Consider the following 11436-nt stretch of genomic DNA (forward strand, 5'->3'; position numbering starts at 1 on the left):
GATACGAGCCAAGTTAGACATTAGGTGTGCCATAGTCTCATCCCTTGTTTGTTGAAGTAACTGCTGAGATGGACGTTGAGGAAACTGAATGGAAAGGTGAAGGGTGGAGTCATCAGCGTATGAGTGGATGGGGTTAGATGTACAGCTCAGAAGGTCATTGATGAATAAAAAGGAAGAGAGTTGGTGATAGGACAGAGCCCTGAGGAACACCACTGTTGATAGATTGAGGAGAAGAACGATGGCCGTCTACAACAGCGTCTATAGAACGACCAGAAAGGAAGCTAGAGATGAAGGCACAGATAGAAGGATAGAAACCGTAAGAGGGCAGTTTGGAAATTAAAGATTTATGCCAGACTCGATCGAAAGCCTATGAGATGTCAAGTGCAATGGCAAAGCTTTCACCAAAGTCCCGAAAGGTGGGTAAGAAGATCGCCAGTGGAGCATCCCTGACGGAACCCATACTGATGATCAGAAAGAAGGTTGTGACAGGAAAGATGCCTTAAAATTTTTCTACTAAGAATTGACTTGAAAACTTTTGAGATACTTGATGTTAAAGCAATTGGACTATAGTTAGAGGGTTGGGAATGGTCACCTTTCTTTGGGACTGGCTGAATGAGAGCAAATTTCCAGCAAGAAGGAAAGGTACAAGTTGAAAGACAAAGGCGAAAGAGTTTGCCTAGGCAGGGTGTAAGCACAGAAGCACAGTTCTTGAGAACAACAGGAGGGACTAATTTATTAGTATTGAGACCTGTGATGGCAGAAAATACATCTGAGGGGAGGAGTGATGGAGGAACAGCACTGGAATCGTCTAAGGTGGAATTGGAGGAGAAAGTCTGAGTGAAGAGATCTGCTTTATTAGTAGAAGATATAGCTACAGAGCCATCAGAGTAGAGAAGAGTAGAGAAGGATGATGAGATAAAGCTGTTTGAAAGGTTTATGGCAAGGTGCCAGAAGGAGTAGGAAGAATTCGAGTTCGAGAGTTGAGAGCATTTAGTATGGATGAAATTATTTTTAGTAGAGCGAAGAACAGACTTAGCACAATTCCGGGCAGAAACATATAAAAGATATGATTCAGGGGTGGACTGGCTCCGGTACCTTTTATAGGCCCTCTCCTTGTTACAGACAGCATTAGAACAAGAGTGATTAAACCAAGGCTTTCTTCCATTAGTCAAAGGAAATGAGAAAGGAATGTATGCTTCCATGCCCAGGAGAATAACTTCCGTAATGCACAAGGCACACTCAGATGGCTCCTGGCCATGAAAGTAGTAATCATTCCAGGGAAAATCAAAGAGGTACTGCCTGAGGGCCTCCCAATCCGCAGCTCCAAAGTGCCACAGACGACGTTTCTTTGGAGGGTCCATTGCCCATACCGGAGCGACAGAACAGGTTAAGATGATAAGATTGTGATTGGAGGAGCCCAATGGAGAGAAAAGATTAAAAGTGTAAGCAGAAGGATTAGTTGTAGGGAAGAAGTCAAGTATGTTGGATCTCTCTCCAAGGCGGTCAGGGATACAGATAGTGTGCAGTACACGCTGCTCTAGGTCATTAAGATTGGAAAAGGTGTAGGCTTGTTCACCAGGTGTATCAGTGAAAGGAGAGGAGAGCCAAAGGTGATGGTGAACATTGAAATCTCCTAGGATGGAGATTTCAGAGAAAGAAGAAATGGATAGAATGTGTTCCATCGTAGAAGTAAGATCGTCAAAGAATTTTTGATAGTCAGTAGAATTAGGAGATAAGTACACAGAGCAGATATATTTAGTCAGAGAATGACAGGAAAGCCGAAGCCAGAGTGTAGAGAATTCAGAAGAATCGAGTTCAGGAACACAAGAGCAACATTAGTCGTTGTGTACACATACACAACAGCCACCTTTGGCTTTGAAATGAGTATAGAGAAAGTAGGAGGATACAGAAAAGGGTCTGCTGCCAGCTGCCTCAGCTGAGTATCAGTTAGAAAAAGAAGGTGAGGTTTAGAGGAGGAGAGGTGGTGCTCAACAGAGCGAAAGTTAGAGGAAAGGCCGCGAATGTTGCAGAAATGAAGAAGAGAGTCAGACAGTGGTTCCAGGCAGCTCGAGTCGTCCTGTCTTCTTTCCTTACTCTTCCGTCTCTTTCCTTCACTCTTTCCTATTCCTTCTGCCTACAGGTGACATTACACTTTCTTTTCTGTCTTTCTTTCCTTCATTATTTCCTCTTCCTTCTGCCTATGGGTGACTCTACACTGAGTGACAAGCCAAATGGTTTCTTGTACGCCAGGAAACCATTTACTACGCTGGGTGGTAACCATATAACAAAATTATGGCGCCTGATGGTTTCCTGGGCAGTTAAGGAGCTCCAATCGGATTGAACCTATCCAATGGGTCGTTAGGGTTTATTGCTCATGTCATGTCACTCAAAGATGCATGAGACTCGTCACTCTCACTTTAATGTCAGGAAAATATTGCTTAACCCGGGGCTCCTTCGCTCCTTATGAGGTAATATGGGATTGAATGGTGAACGGATGGATATATATATATATATATATATATATATATATATATATATATATATATATATATATATATATATATATATATATATATATATATATATACACAAACACACACACACACACAAAATAACCACAGGAGAAATGAAAGGAGCGACAGTGAGTTTATTACATTTTCGGACAGAGAGAAACAGAAACGTAAAGGGCAGGGGTCTTTTATGCACACCCGCAACAGGGAGAAGCACACAGAACAAAGGAGGACCTGAGTTAATACTGATCGATAAACAAAACAATAGGTACCTGACTTTTTACCTGCGGCTTAACGTATGCACACCTGCAGCAGGGAGTGGCACACCACAAAGGATGACCTGAATTTAAAAATGAGCAATGCATAGAACAATAGTTATCCGACTTTTTTCCTTAGGGATGCACCAGACAAAAGGGAGAAAAATACTGCGGCTTAACTTAAGATCTAGAGGCTTAATGCTAGGTGTGTCTCACACAGGTGTGACTGTACTACCAGGAGACGACAAGGAACAATCAATTGTTAGTTGGGGGATACTGCTTTAAAATTATTTCAGTCAACAATTTATCACACTAAAAATGACCATAGCTCATGTTTACAGTCTTTTCATATGTGCCAGAAATTAGACAAGAGTCTATTACATTTCTTTCATCTATGAGCCTGCCCAGTCAATATGGTGATCACTGGATGCTTTGTGCTGATATAAACCACTACTCTGTTGTGCTGTCCTTACACTGTATTTATGCTGTGAGGTTCTAGTTTCCAAATCTTTTCCTGATTGTCTGTCTATCTATCTATCTATAGCCCGACGCCCTAATCCCGTAAAGGGTGGCCGCAAACAAAACGCCTCAAAGTCGCTCTGTCACCCTCCATTTGACTACCCTCCCCCCAACTCACTCCCCCCTCCCTCATATACCTCTCAGCTCCATCCCTCCACCTAATCCTCGGTCTTCCTCTCCCTGTCCCTCCCTCCACCTCACCTACATACACCCTCTTAGTCAGTCTTTCATTCTCCATTCTCTCCACATGTCCAAACCACCTCAGTGTATTTCTCCTAATCTTCTCAACCACATCCACATCCACCCCACAACGTTCCTTCACTTCTTCATTCGTCACCTTGTCCCTCCATGTCACTCCACATGCTCCTCTAAAGTAACTCATTTCCACTGCTCTCACTCTTGACTTGTTCCCCTCTAGCAAGGTCCATGCCTCGCTTCTGTACAGCAGGGTAGGGATCACAATACTATCATGCAGTGACTTCTTAACTTCCATACTCACCTCCCTATTTCTCATCACTGCTTTCAGTGAACCAACAACCTTCCTTCCCTGCTGGACCCTTTCAAGCACTTCATCCCCAAAACTTCCATCCTTACTCATCACACTACCCAAGTACTTGAATGCACTCACATTCTCCATATCCTCACCATCCAACTTCACTGTGCATTCTGTGACTTCATTCCTCCTAAACACCATAACTTTACTCTTGTTTACATTAACTTTCAGATTCCTCTTCCTACACACTGTCCCAAATTCATTCACCAAACCTTGCAACTCCCATTCATCTTCACTCAGCAATACAGCATCGTCAGCAAACAGCAACACCGGAATCTTCCACATCCCACCCTCATTCATTAGAGCCACCCCCACATCCACTGCCCTACCTTGCATCTCCTTTACAACCCCATCCATGTATATATTAAACAGCCACGGACATCACACAAACCTGTTCCAGTCCCACATTTAGATCAAAGAACTCACTCAGCTCACCATCCACTCGTACCGTAGCCTTAGTTCCTTCGTACATACTCTTCACAACACTTATCAACTTCCCCTCCACTCCATATATTCTTAATACCTTAAACATACTTTGCCAATCTATTCTGTCATAAGCTTTCTCCAAGTCTGTGAAGGCAGCATACACATTCTTTCCCTTCTCTAGATACTTCTCCACTAAACATCTTAGAACAAATATCTGATCTACACACCCTTTTCCCTTCCTAAATCCCCCTTGTTCTTCTCCAACTAGCTCCTCTGTTATATGCCTAACCCTGTCAATGAGTATTCTACCATATATTTTTCCAGCCACACTAAGAAGGCAAATACCCCTATTGTTACCACATACTTCTCTCCCCTTTTCCTTTGTAAAAAGGAACAATTATACCCGATTTCCAGTCCTCCGGAACCCTTCCCTCTTCCCAAGCCGACCTACACACCTTCCATCAACTCCACAACAATCTCACCCCCATACTTCAGCATTTCACAACACACTTCATCAATCCCTGGGGCCTTTCCCATCTTGATCATCTTCATTGCTTCCAAAACTTCCGCCCTACTGATCTCTTCCTCCCTTCTCTCATCTCTTCCTCTCCCAGCCATTCCCCAAGCACTTACACTCGCGCTTCTCTCACTCTCTGCATTCAACAAATCCCCAAAGTGCTCCTTCCACCTCCTCAACATCTCTCTCTTCTCCACCAACAATCTATTATCCCTACTATTTCCCCTTTCACACTGCCTTACTTTCTTTACCTCTTCCAAAACAATTTCTTACTCTCCCTTCATTTCACACTCAGATTCCTCCCAAACTCTTCATCCACTTTCTTCTTACTCTCCTTCACCAGTCTCTTCACCTGCCTTCTCCTGCTCACATATACCTATCTCTTCTCTCTCTCATCTTCTCCCCTCCCTATACTCGCTAGCCATTCACTATGTGCCTTCTTCTTTTGTTCCACAGCTCGTTTCACCTCATCATTTCACCATGCTGTCCCTTGCACACCCCTGCATCTCCTCCTCACTCCGCAAGCCACCTCACACGCTGCGCCTATCTCTTCCATTAATATCTTACATACGTCTTCCACCCCTTTCATCTGCTCTAACTCATACCTTCCCAACCTTTCTTCCACTATGCCATTATACTCTGACGTTTTCTCAACTTCTCCACTCTTCTTACAGGAGCTGTTTCCTCCTGTCTTCCCCTTCGTCTCTGAACCCATTTTCTTTGCAGCCTTACCTTGGCCAGCACTAAGTGATGGTCCGAGATTCCACTCCCCACCCTGTCCACACTCTTGCATCCAACACTTGTCTTCTCATTCGCTCATCCACACACACGTAATCTATCATTGCCTTTTGTTCAACAAGTTCTCCATCCATCTTCCTCATGACTGTCCATGTATAAATGTGGATCATCTTATGCCGAAAGTAGGTGTTGGCTATTGTCATCCCCTTACCAGCACAGACTTCCACCAAAGCACGACCATTCCCATCTACTTCAGCTGGCACACCCCACTGACCAACCACTCCATCCACTCGTACATTCCCAACTTTGTCATTCATGTCTCCAGTCAAAAACACTCTCGCTCTTCTCAAACTTGTCCATACTTGTCCAGATTGTTCTATGTGAAATTTGTTAGAGCTTTTACACGGGATTTTGTCAACAACGCCTGAACTACTAAATGGGCTGTTCTTGATGAGGGTTTTCATGATCATATTCTCATATTTGAATACTACTTGTACATTAAGTTTCTTCAGTATGTGAAGAACATCAAGAAAATTTTCATGGAAGGGGAGGACAAGGATTTTTATATAATAATTTGGCGATCTGTATATATATATATATATATATATATATATATATATATATATATATATATATATATATATATATATATATATATATATATATATATATATATATCTGCTTGTCGTACAAGGCGACTAAAAGGGTTGGCGGAGGGTTAGTGCCCCTCCCCGGAAAACAACTAACTAAAAAGACTAACAAGAAGCCTCGGACAAGGACTGACCAAAAGATGACGGCCAAGGACCGGACAAAGGACATGGTAATTGGAACATGGAATGTAAGGGGTGCGAATGATGAGGTGAAAGAGAGAGAGATTGTCCAGGTGCGTGAGGGTGCGAAAGTTTATGTATGTGGAGTAAATGAAACTAAATGGAAAGGTGAGAGTGTGAGAGAATGGGATTATGGATGGGGTATATGTGCAGGAGTAGGTGAGAATGAGAGGGCAAAAGAAGGAGTGTGTATAGTTGTGAGTAAAAGATGGAAGAAGAATATAAGAGAGTATGGATCAGTTGGGTCAAGGATTGTATGGGTAAGATTGAAACTTGGAATACAAATGTGGGCGATTGTGTGCGTGTATTAACCAATGCAAGATCGTGCAAGCAGAGTGAGAGAAAAGTTCTGGACAAATGTGGAAGTGTGCATGGAAAAGTTTGGAAGGAATGAGAAAGTGTTTTTAATCGGTGATATGAATGGTAAAGTAGGGAATGTGAAGGTGGATGGAATAGTTGGTGAGTGGGGTGTGCCAGCTGAGATAGATGAGAATGGCAGTGCGTTAGTGGACATTTGTGCTGGGAGGGGGTTGGTAATAGCCAATACCCTCTTCAGGCATAAAATGATCCACAGGTATACATGGCGAGTGATGAGAAGGGTGGGTGGTAAACTGAATGAAATGAAGGCAATGATTGATTATGTGTGTGTGGATGAAAGGATGTGAAGATGTCTAATGTATGCAAGAGCTTATAGAGGTTGGGGGAGTGGACTTTCTGACCACTACTTGGTGGTGGCCAGAATCAAGATCCAAATAAGATGGAATAATAGAAGAAGGGAAAGACGGGAAGAAGGAGTATTTGCAAGGAGAGTGCAAAGGTTACAAGAGGATGAGAAAGAGGCAGAATATAAGAGAGAAGTGGAGGAACGATTGGGCAATATAACTTGGAGCAGATGGGGGATGTGGAAGGTGTGTGCAGGATATTCACAGAAGAAATATGTGCAGCATGTGATGTGATGTGTTGGAGGAAGAGAAGACGGAGGGGAGTGCAAGGAACAGCGTGTGGAATGAAGAGGTGAGACAGTCTGTGGCACAAAAGAAGAAAGCATACAATGAATGGATAAGAAATAGGGGCGTGGAAGAAGTTGAGAGACGGAAGAAAGAGTTATATGAAGAAAGAAAGGGAGAGGTAAAAAGATTAGTAAGAGAGAGTAAGAAGAAAGTGGATGAGGAATTTGGAAGGAATTTGAGTGTAAAGTGGAGGGACTGTAAGAAAATGTTCTAGAAAGAGGTGAAGAGAGTAAGACAGAGTGGAAGTGAAGTTAGCAGGGGAGTGAAAGATAAAAATGGTAGATTAGTAGTGGAGAAGGGAGAAAAAGTGAGCAGATGGAGAGAACACTATAAGGAATTGTTGAACATAGAGGATGGATGTGATGCGAGTATAAGTGGCTGGGGAATGGCTGGGAGAAGGAGGGATGTGAGAAGACAGGAAGAAATCAGTAGGATAGAAGTTGTGTAAGCAATGAAGAAAGATTATTTGGGGAAAGCCCCAGGAATTGATGGAGTGTGTGGTGAAATGTTGAAGCATGGGGGAGGGATAGTAGTAGAAAGAATGTGGAAGATGTGCAGATTGGCCTGGGAGGAAGATAGAGTTCCGAAGGATTGGAAGTCAGGTATAATTATTCCCTTGTACAAAGGAAAAGGGGAAAAAGAAGTGTGTGTGGTAATCATAGGGGCATTTGTCTTAGTATAATAGGAAAAGTGTATGGTAGGATACTTATTGACAGAGTTAGGGAAATAACAGTGGAATTAGTTGGAGAAGAACAGGGAGGCTTTAGGAAGGGAAGAGGTTGTGTAGATCAGTTATTCATTCTTAGATCTTTACTGGAAAAGTTTCTAGAGAAGGGAGAGAAGTTGTATGTGGCTTTCATGGATTTGGAGAAAGCATATGACAGGGTGGATAGACAAGGATTGTGGAAAGTATTAAGAATATATGGAGTAGATGGGAAGTTGTTGAATGCTGTGAAGAGTATGTATGATGGTGTTAAGGCTGCAGTGCGTGTGGATGGTGAACTGGGTGAATTTTTCTCTTTGAAGGTTGGGTTGAAACAGGGATGTGTCATGTCTCCATGGTTGTTCAATCTGTACATGGATGGGGTAATAAAAGAGGTACAAGGTAGGGTAGTGGATGTTGGAGTGGCCCTGGTGAGAGAGGGTAGTGTTTGGAAACTCCCTGTACTGTTGTTTGCAGATGATACTGTGTTGTTGAGTGAAGACGAAGGGGAGCTGCAAGGCTTGGTGGATGAGTTTGGGACAGTGTGTATGAAACGGGATCTAAAGGTGAATGTAGGGAAGAGTAAAGTGATGGTCTTTGAGAGAGGTGAAGTCAGTAAATGTACAGCGAGGTTGGATGGTGAGGAATTGGAAAATGTCAGTACGTTTTAGTACTTGGGTAGTGTGATGAGTAATGATGGAGGTTTGGAGGGTGAAGTGCTTGAAAGGGTACAGCAGGGAAGAAAGGTTGCTGGTTCCTTGAAAGCAGTGATAAGAAGCAGGGAAGTGAGCATGGAAGTGAAAAAGTTACTACATGACAGTACTGTGATACCAACTCTAACGTATGGACATGAAGCTTGGACGTTGTTGGAAGGGCAGAAGTCAAGAGTGAGAGCAGTGGAAATGAGTTATTTAAGAGGAGCCTGTGGAGTCACATGGAGAGACAGGCTGACAAATGAGGATATAAAGGAGCATTGTGGTGTGGATGTGGATGTGATAGAGAGCGTTTGGAGGAATACACTGAGGTGGTTTGGCCATGTGGAGAGTATGGAGGGTGAAAGACTGACGAAGAGAGTGTATGTGAGTGAGGTGGAGGGGGGGGTTAGCGAGGGGGAGGCCGAGGATGAGATGGAGAGATGGGATGGAGAGGTATATGAGAGAGGGAGGTGTGAGTTGGGAACAGGGCAGTGAAATGGCAGGGGACAGGGCGACGTGGAGGTGATTTGTTTGTGGCCACCCAGAACGGGATTGAGGCATCTGGCAATATATATAATATATATATATATATATATATATATATATATATATATGTATGCATCTATATCATCATCCGGACCTCCTTTTCCACCTTAGGGCAGGATGAGGAGTAGCAACGTCCAGACAACCCAAATTTGCCCAGTCCAATGGGCCACGCTTCCATTCACTCACCATTCAAGCCACTGGCATTCTCGCTCTATCTGATACGCCAAAAACATTCCCCACGTTCTGTAGCTTCACACACACGTATCCGACAGAGTCAGTCCGTACGCTGTCAAATCAAAAATGGGTGCCAAATCCCTGATCATGAGCTTTTCCTCACAATATTCATCCAACCAGCTCGATCTCATGTTAGTCCCTTAGCCTCACCGACTTCCAAATCTCTCTTCCTCACACACTCATCCACCATATCCCTCCACCTTCTTCTTTGGCCTACCTCATCTCCTTTCTTCTTCAAATTCTATCAGAGACACCTTTTTCACCACTGTTGTTATCCATTCTCTGGACATGACCATACCGTCTCAGTACTTTCTCTTCAATTCTGGTGTCCACAGACTTCCTCACTTCACATCTTTCACGAATTACACTATTTCATGTCCTATCCACTCTCTGTACTCCACATACATTCCTCATCAGTCCCATCTCCACTGCTCTCACTCTTGACTTTTCATTTTCATGCCACACCATCGTCTCACATCCATATGTTAAAGTTGGCACTAACACTCCTTCATGCAAGCCTCGTGCAGCTGCAGCACTCAAGCCTCTGTTTCTTATCAAGGCTTTCATTGCACCAGCTACTTTCCTTCCTTGTGTCACTCTGCTTTCCACTTCTGCACATTATATATATATATATATATATATATATATATATATATATATATATATATATATATATATATATATATATGGGCAGGATCCCACTGCTAGCTGGCACTCTTCCAGGTGGCGCATAGGGGAAGGCATTGCAGCAATACGAGGAACCGCCATAGATGATGCGGACCATGGGACCCCAAAAGATGTACAGGGCTCCGCCGAATATACTGAGTAAGGTGACACACAAATTACACCTTACTAGAAACTATGTGGCCAGGAGGTGAGATTATTTACCACAATTCCTCCAACCAAACATGAATTCTAATATTAATGTTTTCATGGGAGTTCCTGTTGGATCATCGTCTGCTAAAAGTCCAAGTGCACTGCTTCCTGTGCTTATGGGTGGTGTGTCACCAAAAGTGAGTAGGTGCTGTCTCGGCAAATCAGAGACCGGAACTTCAAATAAACTGAAATTCATGAAGATCTACACATATAATGTTAGAAGCATTGTTGAAAATTACAAAACTGATACCTTAATGACTGATTTAGAATACAAATAGTTGGGATATTGTAGATCTGACTGAGATCCTCAGAAAAGAAGAAAAATTAATTCAGCTCCAAGATAAAAACCACGTATTTTACGGCAGAGGATGGCAAAATAAAATAGTGTCGTAGGATTTCTAATGAACAGAACACCTTGCATAGAACCTTGGTAAATTCACCAGTGTATCTGACAGTGTAGTAAGGATTGTAATTACACTGGGCAAAATATACACCCTAAATGTAATACGAGTATATGCACCGACTTCTCAAAGCTCAGATGAAGATTTGGAAACATTCGATGACTACACCTTCCAGATTATGGAAGAAAAGACCAGATATACTATACTCATGAGAGACTTTCAAAGCAAAAGTTAGCATGCTGGAAAATGGAGAAGCATGTATGGGAAAATTTGGAGTGGGAGAAAGGAATGACATGGGTGGAAGGTGGTAAATTATGCTGAAATGTATTACATGAAAACAATGAACACATTCTTTCACAAAAGAACAGGGAGAAAATGGACCTGGGGAAGTCCAAGTGGAGAAACATAGAATGAAATCGACTTCTTTACAGCAGATAAGAATAAATATCAGTTATCAACAAAGTAAATATGGGAAGGGAGGCCATACATTGCGGGTTGCACGGCCGGATCCATTTTCAGGTGTGAAGCAAAGACACTCATTAAACAGAAAAAGATATGCACAATAAGGTGAGCAAAAACAAAGCAGTCCTTACGGTAGAATTAATGAACAGATTTCAGGCT

The sequence above is a fragment of the Coenobita brevimanus genome, chromosome 101 (assembly GCF_032717465.1).
Source record: "Coenobita brevimanus isolate Jiangsu-jjx chromosome 101, ASM3271746v2, whole genome shotgun sequence".
Lineage (NCBI taxonomy): Eukaryota > Metazoa > Arthropoda > Malacostraca > Decapoda > Coenobitidae > Coenobita > Coenobita brevimanus.